This window comes from Giraffa tippelskirchi, chromosome 7 (assembly GCF_054371585.1).
Source record: "Giraffa tippelskirchi isolate mGirTip1 chromosome 7, T2T-mGirTip1v1.2.pri, whole genome shotgun sequence".
Taxonomy (NCBI): domain Eukaryota; kingdom Metazoa; phylum Chordata; class Mammalia; order Artiodactyla; family Giraffidae; genus Giraffa; species Giraffa tippelskirchi.
The window spans coordinates 81,782,479-81,805,050 of NC_137281.1; the positions used below are offsets into that span (position 1 = coordinate 81,782,479).

The 22,572-nt window shown below is 47.0% G+C and overlaps 1 protein-coding gene across 3 annotated transcripts in view; it reads right to left on the reverse strand.

Annotated features, from left to right (window-relative positions):
• The window catches only part of ITGA11 (integrin subunit alpha 11), a 134,500-nt gene that overhangs the window by 97,003 nt on the left and 14,925 nt on the right, over nucleotides 1-22,572 (reverse strand). The window contains exon 1 of one of the 3 annotated variants that reach the window (XM_081511890.1): nucleotides 5,567-5,745. The exons of the other annotated variants lie outside the window; for them this stretch is intronic. The gene's annotated coding sequence lies outside the window, so the exon portion shown is untranslated. Of the gene's footprint in view, nucleotides 1-5,566; nucleotides 5,746-22,572 lie in introns of those variants that run through there. 3 annotated transcript variants of the gene reach the window in all.

The following is a 22,572-nucleotide window of genomic DNA, read 5'->3' on the forward strand; positions in this document are numbered from 1 at the left end:
GCCGGGCTCACTCCCTCATATCATTAGGGTCCCTGTTTCAATGTCATTTTGTCCATCACCAGGACACCCTGTCACGCTCATCTCCCTTCTTCATTTATTTTCATAGCACTTATTCCTAACATGTTACATAGTTATCTGTTTATTGTCACACAGCTGATATTTCATAATATTCTTATGTCCTCTAAGTGCCGAGAGACACTGCTCAGTGTCATATACTTGGTGCCTTGAATCAAGATCTCGGTTATGGTCAGCGGTCAACAGATACTGATGGAATGCTTAGAGACCAGGACCTGCATTTGTCTGGGATGCTCTCTCCCCTCAGTGAGGAGCAGGAGGAAAAATATTTACTGAGCACTGATATATTCCTGGCACTATTCTAGGTATCTAACCAGTAATTTTATATTACTTATTTAAATCACACACCAACCTCGTGAAATAGATATTATCATATCTCCAGGAGGTTAATTTGCCCCAAATCACTCGGCTGGGAGGCGGTTAGGGCACTTCCACGGTCAGACTGCTTGGGGCGCTAGGCTCTGTGTTACCCCTGGGAGAGCAGCTTTTCAGAGAAGGACCCTCTGGGAGCAGGAAAATTCTTTTCAGAGAAAGGGTTCTCCTTTCTTACCCTCAGGTCCCACCTCCTATGTTTTTGGGTTTGGTTGGGGTCAGCAGATGGGAAAGGAGGAAGTGGCCCTGTGCTCCTCCGCTCACTCTGGGGGGGGGGGTCCATCTAGGACAGGTCCTATCTCCCCAAGTACCCACACCCCCAACCCCCTGGGACAAGATTAGTGAAATCTGGCCACAGGGAGAGGACAAATACTCTCAAGGCCGGGGCATTAAGTTACAAAGAGCTGGTTTCTTCCTCAAGTTGGCATTTGCTTCTGACCAAACGAACCAACCAGAGTACGGATTTCCTAAAAGTGATGTCAAGTCTGACACCCTGACCTTGTCTCCTGACAAGATCTCTGGACTGCTCCCCTGATGGCGGATGGCTTTCATTCTCAGGGAATGTACTCTTCTAAGAGACTTATGAACCCCAAGCACTAGCAAAACAAAACAAAATTGTTTCTGGGGGGAATCAGCAGGCCGATTGCAGAGACTCCGGGAGCCTGGTTGGGCAGCTGGCCACTTCACTGCCCTTGATATTGATGACAGAGGGGGAAAAAAGCCACAATTCCTGGGCTGCTCTCCTGTGGACTGTGGCCAAAATTACATCAGCTGCTGCTGCTTTTCTCAGAAGCTTATCTTTCTTTTGAAAAAGCATCAGCCAGTCTCAGGAAGGCACTGAAACCACAGAATGGAGTCTGAGCATCACTGGGCCTCAAACCCATTACTGCAGGCCAAGGTGGAGGCCACCGACCTGTCCCCAGGTGGGGCACTTCCAGTCCCAGCTGTTGAGGCATGCTGGCTGACACACGTCCAGACTTCCTGTGGACTCGGCAGCTCCATGGGGAGTGTGAGCTAGAGCTTAGGGAGGCTCAGCTGAGCATCAATGCTGGGCCACTCCACCCTCTCCCAGGACCACCCCCACTGCTGCCACTGGCTTCCCAAGGATCTTGGGAGAAAATCCAAAGTCCCCACCTGGCCCCAATGCCCTCTGAGCCTTCCTAACCTCTTATCATGTTTTCCTCTGGCTTCCTGTGGTCCAGGGCCCAGGGCTGTCTTTCTGCTCTCTTTAGACACACTTGGCTTCCTCCTGTCTTGGGGCCTTTGCACATGCTATTTCTTCTGCCAGAGCCTCTCTGATGAATTTCTCCTCAGAGAAGTTCTGATCTTCTGATCTGGTCTTCTGCTTCAGATCTTAGCAAACATGTCCCATTCTTCCATCTCCCCAGGGAGCTTCCCTGACCACCCTCACTCCACCATTACCTCAGATCTTGCCTAATGATCTCAACACCCCTTGAACTCACTAACAGGTGACCTGTGACTCCTCCTTTAGAATTAGCTGGTTAGTAATTATACAGAGCAGGTGTGATCATTTGACTAGTCCAGTCTCCCCACCAGGACAGGGGCACCATGAAGGCAAGATGGGGTCTGTGTAAGTGATTGCTGGACCCAGCACCGAGTTTGGGGTTGGCCTCAAACACTGCCGAGCCACCTGAGGAAATCTCAAAGAGAGAAGGTGCAAGGTGGCCATCTGTGTGCCAGGGTTGGGAGAGACAGCTGTGGGCCAGGGTGTCAGGAAGCCTCTGGAGATATGACCTGGCCTTGAAAGGTGATGTGCAGGAATCAGCAGGGTGGCCCAGAGGCAGGAATTCATAGTGTGAATGTGGGGCCATCAAAGGAAAAGAGAACAGCCTTTCTGGGCCAAGGTGTCAGGAATGGCCTGGTTCCTCCTGCCCTCCTGCCAGACTCTCTGAGGGCGAAGCCAGGCCTAGAGAAAGCGTGGTCTTGAGTTCGGGGTAGGGGGCTTGTTAGAAGCCTGGCTCCAGCATTCATTCATTAATGGCTGACCCTGGGCCAGGGACTACTCCTTTCTGGTCCTCAGTTTACTCATCTATAAAATGGGAATAATAATGCCAACCTCAATGTGTGGGTGACAAGATTGAACGCAGGAACTAACCCGTGGCAGTGCTTGGTCCATGGAAAGTACTCAGCAGATCTTGGAACTGAATAAAGTTTCCCTGCTGTCTGAGCTGCCCCAGTGCCTTTGCCCATGCTGTCCACCCTGCCTGAAGGCCTTTCTTCCCTTCTTCTCAAGCATTGAGGCTCAGCTCTGATGTCACCTCTTTACAACATTCAGAGCAACATTCCTCTGGGTGGCTCACAGCCTCTGTTGCTTTCTACCGTGGATAACAGGAGTTTCCACATCTTCCTTGCTCTCTTCTCCAGCTTTATGCTATTCAGGGCAACATCCAAGAATGACTTTTTATCTTTTTACCCTTGCCCTATACCAGGAATATGCAGAGAGACTTGTCTGATGGATTTCTCACCTTCTGAGAACCTGTTCCCAGAATCAGGACCTGTTGGCCTTTTTCTCCTTAGTTTACTTCCTAGCTCTCTGACTGGTACAGACAGTTCCCTACCATTTAGATAATAATAAGAAAAATTCCAGTGTACACGCACAGAGAATTCACTAGGCGCCAGGTACTATTCTAAATGTGTTTAATCCTCACAACAACTTTTAAATTTATTTATTTATTTTTGGCTGTGCTGGGTCTTCGTTGCTGCATATGGGCTTTCTCTAGTTGTGGTGTGGGCTTATTGTGTGGCTTCTCTTTGTTGCTGAGCACTAGGGTGCATAGGCTTAAGTTGTTGTGGCACATGGGCTTAGTTGCCTCTCACTATGTGGGATCTTCCTGGACCAGGGATCGAAACAATGTCCCCTACATTGGCAGGCAGGTTCTTATCCACTGGACCACCAGGGAAGCCCCAAAACAACCTTTTGAAGTAAGTATATCATTATTCTAACTCTACAGGTGAGGAAGCTGAAGCACAAAGTAGGCAGGTACCTAGGAAGTGGAAGGATGCACTAGGAGGCCTCATGAGTCCTGCCCCAGCCTACCTGCCACCATCAAGCCTTCCTCCCCAGTCTGATCACTTGAGCTCCTCACTGCGGTGGTCTCATCCAGGTTGGTTCTCTGCCCCCCTGCCCCTTCTTAAAAACTCACTCATCCTGGGTCCCACACCCTCAGATTCTGCTCACTAGAGAGCTGACAGGTGCATCCCTGATCACAATAGGTGGAATACACAGGACCAGGTATGCTAGAAGGATGCAGCCAGAGACCCAAGGGCCTTGAAAGTCTGGATGAAGCACCAGAATTGACAGCTGCTGCTGCTAAGTCACATCAGTCGTGTCTGACTCTGTGCGACCCCATAGACAGCAGCCCACCAGGCTCCGCCGTCCCTGGGATTCTCCAGGCAAGAACACTGGAGTGGGTTGCCATTTCCTTCTCCAATGCATGAAAGTGAAAAGTGAAAATGAAGTCACTCAGTCGTGTCCGACTCTTCGTGACCCCATGGACTACAGCCTACCAGGCTCCTCCGTCCATGGGATTTTCCAGGCAAGAGTACTGGAGTGGGTTGCCATTGCCTTCTCCAACAGCAGGAGGAAGCTATCCTGGGGAACTGAGAGTGACCATCTCTCAGGCACCATCCATCTGCCAAGCCTCTGCTCACTCTCTGGGTCCTGCTCTGGGTTGCAGGCACACCTGTGTAAGCAAGAGCTTTTGTTTGCCTTGGATCGTGGGAGCTGGGATGGGGGTGAGGGAGGATGAAATGTTATCAGAATGCCCTTCCCAGTTTTACTTGGGCCCCAGGAATCTTCATGTATAAAAGTAAATCACAGATAGGGAGTAGGGGGGCGGTGTGGCAGAAGAAAAGACCCTGACTCTGGCCAAGTAAAAAGAAATGGTAATATGGACTTCCTTCTGCTATGGAAAACACAATCACACATTCCAGCCTGAGTCGAATGAGCTCTAGACGCCTGGCTGATTTTCATCCTCTGCATTGCTGCTGCTTCTGCTGCAGCAAATACCAAAAACTTGATGGTTCTGGCTCCATCATCATCCCAGCTGTCTTTCCCTTCTTCTTTGGGGCCACTGTTTCAAAGACAGGCATCTAAGAAGGCAACAGGCATCTAGGTTTGGGAGCATTGCTGGCAAGGCCTGAGTCACCTCCCCATCTCTAGGCCCCTGTAGAAGGTGCAAGTGAGATATGAGAGAAGAGATAGGGAGTGGGGAGAATGTGATCCCCTCATCAGAGAGGCTTCTGCCCACTGGAGGAGGAAGGCCTCCACTGGAGAGGAGGTGGCTGCAGGTCAAGGAGCCCTCTGATTCTGGGGATCCTGCCCTTGGGGGCTTGCAGCCCTCACAGGAGCCCTAGTAACTATGCCTTCCCTCTGGAAGCTTTTAGTGGATGGAAATCTGGACCCTGCCCTTGAGAGCTGCTAGGGCATCAGGGGAATGACACTGGACTGTGAGTCTCCTTCTGCCTACACCTCCATGCATAGAGGGGTTTAGAGAATAGTTAAATGTTGAAGTTAAAACTCAATGCTGAGCAGTGGGACTTTCTTGGTGATTCAGGGGTTAAGAGCCCACCTGCTAATGCAAGGGACATGGGTTTAATCCCTGCTTTGGGAACATCCCGCATGCTCCAGAGCATCTAAATCCTGGGTGCCACAACTACCGAGCCTACACGCCTGTGCTCCGCAACAACAGAAGCCACTGCAATGAGAAGCCCGTGTATCACAACTACAGAAAGCCCTCGCACAGCAATGAAGACCCAGTGAAGCCAATAAATAAGAAAACAAAAAAATAAAACTAAACCCTGAGTGTCATGAGTTCCATACTTCTTCTCCCCATTCCAAGACTCCAAGCCATGTGAAGACAAGGACGGGGTTTCGTTCATCTCTTTATTCCCACTGCAGGGTTTGGGACACAGAGATGCTCAGTAAAACGTGTTGAACTAAAGTAGAAGGTTCGGCTCCACCTAACAACAATAAACAAAGCCTGTGACACCTCCCCACTTAACTCTGGGCTGAGCCATCTGAGGCAGAAATGAAAGCTTGCCAGTTTCCATCTGAGATCTTAGGACGCCAACATGTTGTCTGTTTCTGCTTGCTTACTTGCACTTCAGCCATCAGTGTGAGAAGTATTCGCTCAGGCTGGCCCACATATCCCAGAAAAAGGAGGAGAAACGCTTGGAGCTGAACTCCATAACCACACCTGGCTGGGGTCAGCTATCCACTCACATGTATGAGCAAGCCCTGTGAGGCTGGCCTCTCAGCTGAGCTTAGCCTAGGTCGGCTGCACGTCCAGCTGACCCGGACAAGTGAAGTAAACAGTGATTGTGTGTCACTCAGATTCGGTGGGGGCGGGGTGGGGGAGATTATTTGTTACATAGCATTATTGTAGCAACTGGTAACTGACTCAGTCTGCCTCTTAAATGGTGGACAGTCAGGGAGGAGGCAGAACATGAGTTACCTATTGGGGACTCATGGTGTTTGGGGTAGTAACTCAGTCATTCCCTTCTAAAGAGCTCACAGGGAGGCCTGGACCTACCCCGTCAGGAAGCAGTGTGGCCTAGCAAGCAGGTCATGATCTCTCCTTCCTGAGTCATGCACCGAGCCTTACAGCTGGGCTGTCCTGCTTCATCGGGACACAGGAATGGCCGACACAGGAACAACAGACACATAGATCACTAGCATCAATTCTAGGGCTCAGGGCCCTTCTGTACCTCATTTTCTCTCTGTCTCACAGCCAGGGGACATGAAACCCACCCCTCAACTCAGACAATTTACCACAGGGTCACAAATGGTGCGCAACGAATGTGTTATCAGGAAGGGTCACTTATTAGGATTTTATTCTTAAGAACAAGGGATCTTAAAGGGATCTTAAAGATCAAATAGCCTAGAGGTCTCAAAACTTTATGTTTTTTTTTGGCTGTGAATCCCACCTTTTGAGAACAAAATCTATACACAAAAAGTAGACACAGGAAGCTGAGGCTGGTCTTAGGGACAGTGGACAAGGAGTAGTTCTTTGAACCCTAGAGTGTCCTGGAACATAGTTTGAGAACCACCTAATTGTATTTAAGACCCTTTCTGTTATCAGTGAGAGAACTCAGGCTAGAAAAGAGTTGGGAATCTACCTAAGGTCACGAGCTTTTCTTTCTTCATGCCTGTCTTTATTCACCACCATTCCCTCCAAATAACCCTCCTCTACAATCTTTCAATTAGACAAATGTCTATTTGGGGCTATGAAGCTTCAGGTTTCATGCTAGGAACTGGGGACACCAAGTCAGATAAGATCTGACCTGTGGTCTTCAGAGCCTGCAGCCACGTGGGTGAGCCAACAGGCATGCCTGCATGTCACCAGAGCCCAAAGTGAAGCCCTGCAAAGGTTGGACCAGGGCACAGGGTGATCTGCGTTCTAATCTCAGCTTTGTTGCTAGATTTGGCTAGTGTCCATGGAGAGTCACTACGTCTTTCTGGGCCTCAGAGGCCCCTCTGTCAAATGAGAGGGTTCTACTCTCTTCTACCTAAGGCCCAACCCCGGCACACGTCAGAGAGATTCTCTAGAGCAAACACACAACCAGCTTCCAGTTGTCGACACGTGAGCATCTGTCTTGAGTCTCTGCAAAGAGAATTGGAGGCCAGGCCGTGTGGAGGAATGCAAGCTCATCTTAATGTCGGCTGAAGCCAAACACACTTAGGAGGGGAACTCTCCAGGCAAAACTGATTATATTTTGCATTCCCAAGCCAAAGGGGGAGAACTTAAGAAAACTGTCATCTAATGCTCTACATTATCCAAGCCCGGCTCTCATTCTCCTTGCTCGAACCATGGAGACCTGGCCCCAGGGCCCTACTTTCCTGGCTGTGGCTTCTGGGCACACCCAGATATCAAAGGGATGGAGGCCTTAGTATGGGTCCAGGCAATGCGGTCATCTTTTCAAGAAAGTCCAGCTGTGCCCTGGAGTTGGACTGTGTTGATAAAACCTCAGTGAGGAAATTTATTTATTTACTAAAATATTTAGTTTTGGTTGTGCTGGGTCTTAGTTGTGGCATGTGGGATCTAGTTCCCTGACCAGGGTTTGAACCCAGTCCCCCTACATTGGGAGCATGGAGTCTTAGCCATTGGACCACCAGGGAAGTCCATCAGTGAGGAAATTTAGAGCAAGTGGGCAGGGGACATAGTTCCCTTCAGGCTCCTCTTATTTCAAAACTTGAGGATGCTAGTGGTATGTATTAAATCTTTGATTACCTGGTTACTTGACCTTGGACCAAAACTTCTCTCTCCCTGGGATCTTCTAGTCATGGAAGCCATGGTCCTTTAGAAGGGAGACATGGCTGGAGCATCACTGTCAGGGTCAAAGGCCAGAGGATGGACTCCTGAGTTTAGGACAGCTGGTTCTAGGATTCAGAGAAGGGGGCATGGGAATATAATACCCAACTCCTGAGACTTAGGGCTGCTGGGGTGAGTGGAAGTAGCCTGGGTACCAGAAGACCTGGGTCCCCTCCTGGGTTCTTCCACTGACTGGGTGAACGTCAAACAAGCTACTTCTCCCCAGGCCCTGATCTCCATTATAGAAAATGAGGAAGCTGGGCCAGGTGGTCTAAAAACTTTTACAGACAGGATATTCTGAGTCTGTGTGACCTTCTCCTCTGGATTCATTTCCAAAGTCATCTCCCTTATGGCAGGGAGGAGTAGGCAGATGATTCAGGGGCACCTCAAGGGGCAAGCAGATGGCCGTCGCCCCTGTGGGTCTCTATCAGGCTGCCTGCCAGGACTGGGGCCAACAGGTAGGAATGCCTTCCCTCCTCTCTAGCACTTGGGTCCAATGCAAGTGCCCCTCAGCTTCAAACCACTTATAAAAATGAGCTGTGACACCCCCTTGCCTGCCCCCCAGTGGCTCAGCCCTGAACTGGCACTGCCCTGCTGCTAGGGCTGGAGGTCATGATCAGGTGGGGGCAGGTCTGGTGACACCAAGCCAGTCTTAACACCAGGCTCTGTTGCTTTAGAGCACCCCGTGGTGCTCTAGGGAAGGGGTCTCTAACCTCCGGGATCTAATGCCTGATGATCTGAGGTGGAGCTGATGTAATAACAATAGAAATAAAGGGCTCAATAAACATAACGTGCTTGAATCATCCTAAAACCATCCTCCCTACCCCCTCAACCCCTGTGAAAAAACTGTCTTCCACGAAACAGTCCCTGGTGCCAAAAAGTTTGGGGGCCACTGCTTTAGAGCAAACTTGCTCACACTTGGGTCTTCCCAAGTGACAAATGCCTCCTCTCTGCTCTTGGCAAAGATCCCTCCTCTGGTTTCCTAGCTTCTCTAATCAACTCTTCAGCATCTGCCTTCTTTACAAATGACTGCCTTCTGGATGTGGCTTCATGGCTCTCTGCTAGTTGGTCATTATCACACTGCCTTTTTCTCAGAAGGAAACACTCTGGAGTCCATTCTGCTTCATACTTTCCAACCACTAATATCACCAGCCAATCCTTCCTTCTTCCCTCTGTTGAAGAAGCAGGCAAGACCCTTATCTCCGGACAGAGTCTCCTATCCTTGGCTCCCCTGGCCTCATACCGGTCAGAACACAGCTCACTGGGAGCGCCTAGCGTGCGTGTATGTGTACACACGCACGTGTAGCCAAAGGATCAGTCAGACAGGACTGATTGGGGGGTGGTAATGACCCCCCAATGGGGGGAGGGTGGCAATGATTTCTCCCCATTGGAGTCCAGAGAGAGGGATGGGCTTACAGGAGGGAGGTGCCTTCTGTCTGAAGGACCAGCTCTCTCCCCTGAGTGGACAGGGAGGGCAGGAAGAGGGAATGAGAGAGAGACTTCTGTGGAAAGGCGTCGTCCCTCCCCATGGAATAAGCAGAGCACTTGTTTCTTGGAGGGAAGTGATCTCATCCAGGAACCAGTGCGTCCCTGGTCCACACCCACTGCTGTTCCTGGCTGCGAGCAGCTCTCAGCTTGCCAGCAGCTATGCTGTGGGTGGCTGTGGCCACATGTCCACCTTCCCAGGAGGAAGAACCCGAATCAATATGTACTTTGATGTCTCCTGAATGTTAAACATGTGAAAAAGTACATGTCAGAGTCAGAAAGCTTCCTCCTGTGTGCGATGAGGGGGTGGACCACTGTAGCTGGAGAGTTCGGGGTCCCATTAGGGCCAAGTCTGGAGGAAGCTCTCACGTATGGGCAGAGATGGCCACAGGGAGAGAACTCACATATTCACCACCTCTTCAGACCCCTGCAGGCGGCCCCAACACTGTCTACACAGCAGGCACTCTGGCTGCCCCTCCCCTCTCCAAGGCTCTGCTCTCAGTTCCCTCCCCCTGCACACCCGCTCATACTGTCAGCCCCATCCTGCACCCATCAAGGGAGCCAGTGCGAGTCCCACTCACCCTGCCCACCTACCCACCTCCCACCTACCCAGCCCATCCTGCACCTCCGTTCACTGTCCTGCCTCTTAACCCAGCCCTCCCCACTGCGGTAGAGAGTCCAAGGGATGGAAGCATGCCACAGACTGTCCCTGCATCCCCCTGGGGCCTAGAGTTACAAACAGGAGCTGCTCGACAAATATAAAGTCAACACACTCACAGGGTAGACTGGGGGCTCCTTCCACCAATGGGAAATGGAGGCTCAGGAAGGTTACCTGCTGGCACCCAGGTCTTCTAGCTGGAAGTACATGTGTAGAGCAGGGATCTAGCCCTCTGCAGTACCTGGGCAGGGCTCATGTTCCATTCCTTCTCTGAATCTCCTGGGGAAGATCTCCTGCCACGTTCAGAGCACCCACCATGTTGCCACGATAGGCCAGGTGCCTTAGAACAGTATTTCATTTAATTCTAACAAGTGATTAGGGATTTTTGTCCTCATTAAACAGGTGAGGAAGTTAAAGGTCTGAGACCGACTTGCCCTGGGCCCATGTGCTTGTGCTGAGGTCTTCTTCCTCTCTGTTTCCAAGGCTCCACATCCTTTACTGCTTTTGAGCATCTTCATCAAGGCTGGCTGTGTCTCTGAGAGGGCAGGCAGGGCAGCGGAGAGCTCTTGTTAGTGGGGTCAGGTGAGACTCTCTACTCACACCCCAAAATGACACCCTTCCAGCTGGACCAGTGATAACTCTCTTTGGGAAGCTTTCATTTGAGTTGAAGCTTTGAAAACCCTATGCTAACCTTGCCTTTGGTTCCATAAAGGAACTGACTTTAAATGAACTGAGGGGATTCTATCCCTCCTCACCCCTGAGCCCCGCACAGTGTCTGGGACACAACAGGCTCTCAACAGAGTGGAGAGAACAGACTCAAGAATGAACAAGTGATATGATAAGCCTACGGCAAACATTATTCTCAATGGTGAAAAACTGAAAGCATTCCCCCTAAGATCAGGAACAAGACAAGGGTGTCCACTTTCACCACTATTATTCAGCGTAGTTCTGGAAGTCCTAGCTATAGCAATCAGAGAAGAAAAAGAAATAAAAGGAATCCAGATCAGAAAAGAAGTAAAGCTCTCACTGTTTACAGATGACATGATACTATACATAGAAAACCCTAAAGAGAGTATCAGAAAATTACTAGAGCTAATCAGTGAATTTAGCAAAGTTTCAGGATACAAAATCAATACACAGAAATCACTTGCATTTCTATATACCAACAATGAAAAATCAGAAAGAGAAATTAAGGAATCAATCCCCTTTACCATTGCAACAAAAAGAATTAAATATCTAGGAATAAACTTACCTAAGGAGACAAAAGAACTGTATACAGAAATTTATAAGACACTAATGAAAGAAATCAAAGATGACATAAACAGATTGAGAGATATTCCATGTTCCTGGGTAGGAAGAATCAATATTGTGAAAATGACTATACTACCAAATGCAATCTACAGATTCAATGCAATCCCTATCAAATTACCAATGATGTTTTTCACAGAACTAGAACAAAAAAATTCACAATTCATATGGAAACACAAAAGACCCTGAATAGCCAAAGCAGTCTTGAGAAACAAGAATGGAGCTGGAGGAATCAACCATTCTGACTTCAGATTATACTACAAAGCTTCAGTCATCCAGACATTATGGTACTGGCACAAAAACAGAAATATAGACCAATGGAACAAGATAGAAAGCCCAGAAAAAAACCCATGCATCTATCACTTCAGTTCAGTTCAGTTGCTCAGTCGTGTCCGACTCTTTGCGACCCTATGAATCGCAGCACACCAGGCCTCCCTGTCCATCACCAACTCCCGGAGTTCACCCAAACCATGTCCATTGAGTCGGTGATGTCATCCAACCATCTCATCCTCTGTTGTCCCCTTCTCCTCCTGCCCCCAATCCTTCCCAGCATCAGGGTCTTTTCACATGAGTCAACTCTTTGCACGCATCAGGTGGCCAAAGTATTGGAGTTTCAGCTTCAACATCAGTCCTTCCAATGAACACTCAGGACTGATCTCCTTTAGGATGGACTGGTTGGATCTTCTTGCAGTCCAAGGGAGTCTCAAGAGTCTTCTCCAACACCACAGTTCAAAAGCATCAATTCTTCGGCACTCAGCTTTCTTCACTGTCCAACTCTCACATCCATACATGACCACTGGAAAAACCACAGCCTTGACTAGACGGACCTTTGTTGGCAAAGTAATGTCTCTGCTTTTAAATATGCTATCTAGGTTGGTCATAACCTTCCTTCCAAGGAGTAAGCATCTTATAATTTCATGGCTGCAATCACCATCAGCAGTGATTTTGGAGCCCCCAAAAATAAAGTCTGTACCTTATTTTTGACAAAGGAGGCAAGAATATACAATGGGGCAAAGACAGTCTCTTCAATAAATGGTGCTGGGAAAACTGGACAGCTACACTGTAAAAGAATGAAATTAGAACACTTCCTAACACCATACACAAAGATAAACTCAAAATGGATTAAAGACCTACATGTAAGACCAGAAACTATAAAACTCTTAGAGGAAAACACAGGCAGAACACTCGATGACATAAATCAAAGCAAGATCCTCTATGACCTACCTCCTAGAGTAATGGAAATAAAAACAAACTAAACAAGTGGGACCTGATTAAACTTAAAAGCTTTTGCACAGCAAAGGAAACTGTAAGCAAGGTGAAAAGACAATCCTCAGAATGGGAGAAAATAATAGCAAACGAAACAACTGACAAAGGATTAATTTTCAAAATATACAAGCAGCTCAGACAACTCAATACCAGAAAAATAAACAACCGAATCAAAAAGTGGGAAAAAGACCTAAACAGACATTTCTCCAAAGAATAAAGATAAGATAAACTCAAAGATAAACTCAAAATGGATTAAAGACCTACATGTAAGACCAGAAATTATAAAACTCTTACAGGAAAACACAGGCAGAACACTTGATGACATAAATCAAAGCAAGATCCTCTATGACCTACCTCCTAGAGTAATGGAAATAAAAACAAACTAAACAAGTGCGACCTGGTTAAACTTAAAAGCTTTTGCACAGCAAAGGAAACTATAAGCAAGGTGAAAAGACAATCCTCAGAATGGGAGAAAATAATAGCAAATGAAACAACTGACAAAGGATTAATTTTCAAAATATACAAGCAGCTCAGACAACTCAATACCAGAAAATAAACAACCGAATCAAAAAGTGGGAAAAAGACCTAAAAAGACATTTCTCCAAAGAAGACATACAGATGGCTAATAAACACATGAAAAGATGCTCAACATGGCTCATTATTAGAGAAATGCAAATCAAAACTACAATGAGATATTACCTCACACGGGTCAGAATGGCCATCGTCAAAAAGTCTACAAACAATAAGTGCTGGAGAGGGTGTGGCAAAAAGGGAACGCTCTTGCACTGTTGGTGGGAATGTAAATTGATACAGCCACTATGGAAGATGGTATAGAGATTCCTTAAAAAAACTAGGAATAAAACCACTATGACCCAGGAAACCTACTCCTAGGCATATACTGTGAGGAAACCAGGGTTGAAAAAGACACATGTATCCCATTGTTCATTGCAGTACTATTTACAATAGCTAGAACATGGAAGCAACCTAGATGCCCGTCAACAGATGAATGGATAAAGAAGTTGTGGTACATATACACAATGGAATATTCAGTTCAGTTCAGTTCAGTCGCTCAGTTGTGTCTGACTCTTTGCGACCCCATGAACCACAGCACGCCAGGCCTCCCTGTCCATCACCAACTCCCGGAGTTTATCCAAACTCATGTCCATTGATTTGGCGATGCCATCCAACCATCTCATCCTCTGTCGTCCCCCTCTCCTCCCGCCCTCAATCTTTCCCAGCATCAGGGTCTTTTGAGATGAATCAGCTCTTTGCATCAGGTGGCCAAAGGATTGGAGTTTCAGCTTCAACATCAGTCCTTCCAATGAACACCCAGAACTGATCTCCTTTAGGATGGATTGGTTGGATCTCCTTGCAGTCCAAGGAACTCTCAAGAGTCTTCTCCAACACCACAGTTCAAAAGCATCAATTCTTCGGTACTCAGCTTTCTTTATAGTCCAACTCTCACATCCATACATGACTACTGGAAAAACCATAGCCTTGACTAGATGGACCTTTGTTGACAAAATAATGTCTCTGCTTTTTAATATGCTGTCTAAGTTGGTCATAACTTTCCTCCCAAGGAGTAAGTGTATTTTAATTTCATGGCTGCAATCACCATCAGCAGTGATTTTGGAGCCCCCCAAAATAAATTCTGACACTGTTTCCACTGTTTCCCCATCTATTTGCCACGAAGTGATGGGACTGGATGCCATAATCTTAGTTTTCTAAATGTTGAGCTTTAAGCCAACTTTTTCACTCTCTTCTTTCACTTTCATCAAGAGGCTCTTTAGTTCTTCTTCACTTTCTGCCATAAGGATGGTGTTATCTGCATACCTGAGGTTATTGATATTTCTCCCAGCAATCTTGATTTCAGCTTGTGCTTCATCCAGTCCAGCATTTCTCATAATGTACTCTGCATATAAGTTAAATAAGCAGGGTGACAATATACAGCCTTGACGTACTCCTTTTCCTGTTTGGAACCAGTCTGTTGTTCCATGTCCAGTTCTAACTGTTGCTTCCTGACCTGCATACAGGTTTCTCAAGAGGCAGGTCAGGTGGTCTGGTATTCCCATCTCTTTCAGAATTTTCCACAGTTTATTGTGATCCACACAGTCAAAGGCTTTGGCATAGTCAATAAAGCAGAAATAGATGTTTTTCTGGAACTTTCTTGCTTTTTCAATGACCCAGCGGATGTTGGCAATTTGATCTCTGGTTCCTCTGCCTTTTCTAAAACCAGCTTGAACATCTGGAAGTTCACAGTTCACATATTGCTGAGGCCTGGCTTGGAGAATTTTGAGCATTACTTTACTAGTGTGTGAGATGAGTGCAATGGAATATTACTCAGCCGTAAAAAGGACACGTTTGAGTCAATTCTAATGAGGTGGATGAACCTAGAACCTATTATACAGGGTGAAGTAAGTCAGAAAGAGAAAGATAAATATCGTATTCTAAAACATATATACGGAATCTAGAAAAATGGTACTGAAGAATTTATTTACAGGGCAACAATGGAGAAACATACATAAAGAATAGATGGACATGGAGAGAGGGGTAGAGAGGGTGAGATGTATGGAAGACTAACATAGAAACTTACATTATCATACGTAAAATAGATAGCCAAGAGGAATTTGCTGTATGGCTCAGGAAACTCAAATAGGGGCTCTGAATCAACCTAGATGGCTGGGATGGGGAGGGAGATGGGAGGGAAGTTCAAAAGGGAGGGGATATATGTATACCTATGGCTGATTCATGTTGAGGTTTGACAGAAAACAGCAAAATTCTGTAAAGCAATTATCCTTCAATAAAAAAATACATAAATAAAAACAGAAAAAAAAAAAGAACGAACAAGTGAATGAACGGCTATGGATGAGCTCATCAGAAATGGCTACCCACTCCACTATTCTTGTCTGGAGAATCCCATGGACAGAGGAGCCTGGTGGGCTACAGTCCATGGGGTCACACAGAGTCGGACACGATTGAGCGACTGAGTACACCCTGCACATCTAAGAAGGACGTGAGCAGATAGGACACAGACAGCCTCTCCTTTGCCCAGAGCCCCCTGTCCATTCACCCTCTGCCCTCCAGCCAGGCCCTGTGTGCCCCCAGGGTACATGCTGGGCGCCTTCCCTGCTGCCCTCTCTGCCCTACTTCAGTACCCTTCTTTCATCAGAAAATGGTTCTGGGCCTTCCCTGGGAGTCCACTGGTTAGGAACTCACCTTCCAGTGCAGGGGACACGGGATCGATGCCTGGTGCAGGAAGACCCCACACACCACAGGGCAACCAAGCCCGTGTGCCACAGCTATGGAAGCCCGAGCACCTAGAGCCTGTGCTCCACAACAAGAGAAACCACCGCACTGAGAAGCCTGCACGCCACAACGACAAGTAGCCCCTGCCAGCCACAACTAGAGAAGCCTGTGAGTGAGGGGAAGTCACTCAGTTGTGTCCGACTCTTTGCGACTGCATGGTCTGTAGCCTACTAGGCTTCTCTGTCCATGGGATTTTCCAGGCAAGAGTACCGGAGTGGGTTGCCATTTCCTTCTCCAGGGGATCTTCCTGACCCAGGGTTCGAACCGGGGTCTCCCACATTGCAGGCAGACGCTTTACCCTCTGAGCCACCAGGGAAGATTCGAGAAAGCCTGTGTGCAGCAACAAAAACCCAGCATAGCCAAAAAAATTAAATAAAATAAATAAATAAATTTTAAAAAATGGTTCTGTTCCCCCGGTGTCGTATTTTGTATTGTACAAACACATGCTCGCTAATGTGTGACTTATCAAAACATCCCCTCAACTCTCCAAAGCATTCACAGCCCTATAGAAGGAAGAATTCTCTACGTCAGAAACCAACAGACATTGGCTGGGCAGTCTTTTTCAGTGGGAGCTCCACTGCTAAGGGTCTGAGGAGGAAACCAAATGCTTGCTGGGGGCAGGTGGATGCAGTTGATTAGAGACCCTCACATCAGCACCCAGAGGGTGGAGATGGAAAGTCGGAGCAAGTGCTGGGTGAGAGCAAAAATCCGCCCTTTTGATTTTTTTTTAAAAAAAAACCAGGAGTCTGCCAGTGTGTTGGTTAAGCAGATGTCAAGCTCATGGAAAACAGGCCTAAAAATTGGAAACAGAAACACCAAGCTGAAATTTGCTGTAATTAACATTGTTTTCACTCCCAGCTTTGGACAGCCATAGCATGCCTTCAGAAAACACACGGATCACCTCTGTTAGGAATAAGACTTGGAGTTTTGTGAAAGCCAGTGGAGTATTCTGCCTTACATCATTTATCTTTCTCTCTAGGTAGAGACATAGATCAAAATGGAGCTCTTTCTTTAAGCTTTCAAGAGCTGCTCTGAAGGATTTTAAAACACACCAGCAGTGACATGATGAATTCCTGTTGTGATGACCTAGAGGGGTGAGATGCGAGGAGGGGAGGAAGGTTCCAGATGGAGGGGATATATGTATAATTATGGCTGATTTGCATTGTTGTATAGCAGAGACCAACACAACATTGTAAAAATTAAAAAAAAGAAAGAAAAAGAAAGTATTGCATAGATACAGATTTTGTGTATATATGGCAAACTGAATAAAAAGTCAGAGTATGCAAAAAAAAAAAAGTACAATGAAGTCTTGATTAACTAAAACACACACACACCCCAAGCTGTGTGGGAAACTGGAATCAGGAGATGTGACCCCAAATATCCACCTTAGTATCTGGCTGAGTGTGGTGCGCCTTGGGCTGCTGCCTTCCTCCAGTCACCCCAAAGTGGCCTGGGCTCCTGAGAACCCCAGACCACACCCCAGCCCAGCCCAGCCCTGCCTTCTGAGTCCCACAACCAACATCCAGTTGCCCCTAGAACATTTTCACTTGGATGTCTTATAGCATCCCTCACTTCACATGACCAAAGAAGTACCTGAGGTTTTCTCTTCCAAACTGGCTTTTCCCTGAGTCTCCCCATCAACGCACTTGGCGTTACCACCCACCCTGCTGCTCTAGTCAGAAGCCTGGAGGTCCTGCCTCGGGATTTTCCTCCACTTCCCATCAGCAAACCCTGCAGGTTCTACCTCCTCCAGCCCTCTCAAGTCCCCTCTTCTCGATTTCCTCTGACATCACCCAGTCCGAGTTATTCTCATCCTTTTCTGCCTGGACTTAAACACCAGTCTTCTAACTGGTGACTCAATTCTGGGATGATCTTTTAAAAATGCCAACCAGATCCTGGCACTTTCCTGCTTCAAATCCTCTGGAGCCCTCCCATTACATGTAGGGTGGATTCCAGACCCTTTCTCAGGACCCACCAAGCCCTGCAGGATCTGTCTGCTCCTGTGCCACGAACTTCATCACTTGCAGCTTCTAGACACACTGCCTTCCTCCCTGCTCCTCAAACCAAGCTTTTTCCATCTCAAGGTCTCTCCCAAATCTTTGCTCAGGCAGCTCCTTCTCAATCTCCAGTTTTCTTTTGCTTTTGTTTTTGGCTGCAGCATGCAGTATATGGGATCTTGGTTCCCTGACTGGAGATTGAACCTGTGTCCCCTACATAGGAAGTGTGTAGTCTTAACCACTGAGCTACCAAGGAAGTCCCTCAACTCCAGTTTTAATGTCACAGCCTGGGACAAATCTTCCCTGATCATGCTATGGAGAATCCATTACTCCCCTTCAAAGCATCTTCTTTATTTCTTTTATAGTTAAAGATAATTATAGCTAGCTATGAAAGCTATTTCTTTATTCTCCCACTGGAGTTTAAATTCCACAAGGGAAGGGGCGAGTGGTGTGCTGGACTCTTCTCACAAGAGACAATTGTGTACAATCTTCCCGCTCAGTGATGACTATCTGTAGCTTAAAGTTGATTTAAAGATGTGATTACACTACAGTCATTGGCAAATGCTACAAAGAAGGACTCTCCACGCCATCCCAAGAGCCAGAGTCAGTTATTACACATTTCCCAGCACTCCACTGAAGGGACTATATCTGTCTCTCTCCCCCACTTAATCCTCAGATCTAGAACAACGTTCCAGCACACAACAGAGGCTCAATATGCACCTGTGGACTTATCAGACAATATGAGACCAAAAAGAGAGAGAGAGCATAGAAATATTCAGGCCTCTGAGAACCTCACTAACCCCACACACTAACCTGCCAACAAGGAGTAGAAGGCGAATGTGATAGTCAGAACCTCGGGAAGAGAGGGAACTCAGAGCATTGAATTTGGCTTCAGAAGCCCTAGTTCTAATCCCAGCACAGCTTCTAACTTGTTTTTATTACTCTGGACCAATTTCTTCCTCTCCCCAGCCCTCAATTTCTTTATCTGTAACAAGTACACACTGGACTAGATGCTGTATCTCTAAGTCCCTGTGTCGGATTTAATGAAGCCCGTTCTTGTAGTCTGTTACCAATTTCTTTATCTGTCACTCCCTGGGACACTGCACTACAGATCACAGCTGTAGAGGGCGCTGTTTACATCGTATTGAGTTGGATTTTTGGTTTTGGGGACTTTCTGTAGGCTAAAGAAAAATCTGAACGAACTTTTTGGCCAACCTAATAGCAGACTGGGTTATGCAGTACGCGGCCTGCAGAGCTGTACGTGGTGGCTCCGCCCACTTCTGATCCTGGCCACTGGTCATTTCAAGGAGAGACGAATTGGACAGTGAGTTCCTCCCTTTCCTAACATACTAACCAGCTCAAAGAGCTCAGACAGTTTGGTTTTGGTTTTCCAACTCCTAAGATTGTCTCCTGCTTGTCATGGAGTGTGCAGATCAAGAGCTTTGGGCATCTAGGGTCAGTGCCAGTCCAGGGGGTGTTTGGACAAAGTAAGAACAAGACAAGGCTCAGGATATGCAATTTGTGGCAGGGCTTTCCCTTGGAAGAGAGGAAGTAGGGAAGTGAGGACAGAGAACTGTGGGCCTGTCTGCGCCTGGTCTTTGAATGCGAACTAAAAAAAGGAATTGTGGGGGCCTGTCCCTTTCAAGCCTGCAGGGCCCGCCCTACAACAGATACACCCCACCCATTTGAAAAGTTCTCTGTCTGCTAGAGCTCAACATAAATGCACCAGAGCCCAAGCTAAGCTGGATGCTATTGGCTAGGCTCGGTGGGGATAGAGGACACTGAGGAATGGAAGTGCTTTGGTTCCGAGCGTTATGCAGAAGCCCTTTGGTTTTTGGTATGTCAGTTACTTATGATTCCAAAACTATCCTAATGTCTAATGCCACTTTTACGACCTTAGAAGAATTAAGGGTTCATGACTCCATCTGCCTCTGATAGAAAACAAAGGCCTGTCTTGTGAGGTGGTGAGTCCTCTGTCACTGGAGGAATATAAGCCAAGGACAGCCACTTATCTGGGATGTTCAGGTTCCAAGTTCCCTCTTGGAAACCCAGGACTCTGAAGCACAGGACTCCTCTGAAGCACAGGACTCCTCATGAATCTATGGATGAGGAAGGGCCAGTCATGCCGTGGGTCCATCTGTGTTCTAGGGCTGGGGCAATGGGATGACCCAGAGGGATGGGATGGGGAGGGAGGTGGGTGGGGGGTCCAGGAAGGGGAACACATGTAAACCCATGGCTGATTCATGTCAATGTATGGCAAAAACTATTACAATATTGTAAAGTAATTAGCCCCCAACTAAAATAAATAAATTTATAAAAAAAAAAAAATAGAATTCCAGTGTAAACTGGTGAGGCACTGTGGAAGACAGTATGGAGTTTTCTTAAAAAACTAAAAACAGAGCTTCCACATGACCCAGCAATCCCACTCCTGGGTGTATATCTAGACAAAACTCTAATTCAAGAAGACACATGCAGCCCTATGTTCACAGCCACACTATTCACAATAACCAAGACATGGAAACAACCTAACTGTTCATCAGCAGATGAATGGATAAAGATGTGCTACATATACACAATGGAATACTGCTCAGCCATGAACAAGAATGAGATGATGCCATTTGCAGCAACATGGATGGACCTAGAGATTATCATTCTAAGTCAGTACAACACAGAAAGACAAAGATCATACGATACCTCTCATATGTGGAATCTAAGATATGACACAAATGAACTTATCTATGAAAAAGAAACAGACTCACAGAGAACAGACTTGTGGTTGTCAGGGGGAAGAAGGGGTGGGAGAGTGATGGATTGGGAATTTGGGATTAGCAGATGCAGACTAATATATTATATAGCATGGACAAGCAAAGTCCTACTGTGTGGCACAGGGAACTATTTTCAATATCCTGTTACAAACCATAATGGGAAAGAATATGAAAGAGAATGTATATGTATGTATATGTATAACTGAATGTATATGTATAACTGAATCACTCCTCTATACAGCAGAAATTAACACAATATTGTAAATCAGCTATACTTCAATAAAAATAAGTTTAAAATAAAATAAAATTAAAAAGAATTTCTATTGTCAACTTCTTTCTCATGTAACACATAGCTTTACAACCAGAGGGGAAAACTCTGGCTCAGGAAATATTCACAGAAGCATGGAAACACAGCTCCCAAAGAGCTTTCATAAACACAAAGGCCAAACATTTATTTTAGAAGTGATTGAATGGAATTCTTAAGAGGACACGTGGCTAATTTAAGTTTAGAATTGGAGCCTGAACTTGACCCAGAAGTCTTTATCCACAGTCCAGGGCTTTTTCATGACCCTGGGCTTGGAAGGTCCAGTTAGTGAGAGATACAGTCCAGTACCAGACTTTGGTTTCCACTTCTGTAACAGTCAGAGTTGGCCCAGATTGGTCCATTTGGGATAAGTCCTGGCTGATTTCAAATAGCCTTTCCTATAAAATCAATATGAGGCAGGGCAGATCTAACATTCAATTAGCTGTGAACTCCTCTGTGTGACTTAGTTTCCAGTTGTTTTACTGTCCAGCAGGCTGTGAGGAGTCAAGGTTTAAAGAAGAGAAGTGTTGTCTGGTGGGAACTGCCTGGGGAAGTGTCAAGACCCTAATAGTTAGAGGAAGGGCAGATGGTGCAATGCTACACAGAGGAGGAGAAAGGAAGAGGGAAGGAGGTAAACAGTGCCCACTGCTCAAGGGACAGGCAGCCTCGTGGAGAGGAGGAGTACAGCTGATAAGATGACAGGTGAGGAGATGCAGCTGAGGTGATACAGAAGTTCACAGAAATATGATAATCACTTTGGCAGACGTCTAGGAGGGCTTCTTGGAAGAGGAGGCCTTTCTGGACCTGTTAGGGCCTAGAGAAAGCAGCAACATCCTTTCCACTTTAACCTACATCCTCGAAGGACATTTGTTATGGAGAGGATTGGAGTTTCCTCTTCTTTCATGGAGACAAAAGACTTATTCGGATCACCCTCCCCAATGGTTCCTACACCATCCCTACCACTCCCCTACCCCTTTCCCAACTCCAGGCCAGCCTCATGCTCAGCAAAGCTTTGATCTGGGGCTCTTGGCCTCTGGTTCCACATAAAAGCTCCCTCTGCCCTTGAGAGTGGGGTACCCTGGGCAGACCCCTCTCCCTCAGCCTGTCTCCATAAGCAGTGGGCACCAGTCCAGGGGAGCCACTGCCAAGCCAAATAGCACTGCAGAAACAGTGAGGGACCTGGGTACTAGGTGGTGGGAAAGTGCCCTCCTGGGCCTCACCCTGGGGAGGGCTGAGCATGAGAGAACATGGCTGAGCCTGCTAACTTCTCGGGACTCTTACTGGCATGTGCCAAGGAGGTGCTAGCTCTGGCGGTGTCCTTGACCAAACCTCCAAGGAAAGACTTGCCTGGTGGTCCAGTGGTTAAAACTTTGCACTCCCAATGCTGGGGGCCCGGGTTCAATCCCTGGTCAGGGAACTAGATCCTGCATGCTGCAACCAAGACCCAGCCAAATAAATAAATAAGTATTTTTAAAAAGAAATAAACAGTAAAACAAACAAACCTCCAAACAGACAGAGCCAGGGTAGCTTAGAAATTACGCCACACATAAGTGGAGTTTAGATCTCTCTTGTCAAAAAAATCCCCTAGTCAAATCTGAGCCTCATTGCACTTCAGTTCTGGATGAGTAAGGCTGAGGGGCCAGCTGTCCTTCCTGAGGGCTGCACTGGGGGACCTCGTGTCCCCTATGGCACAGTGGGTGCA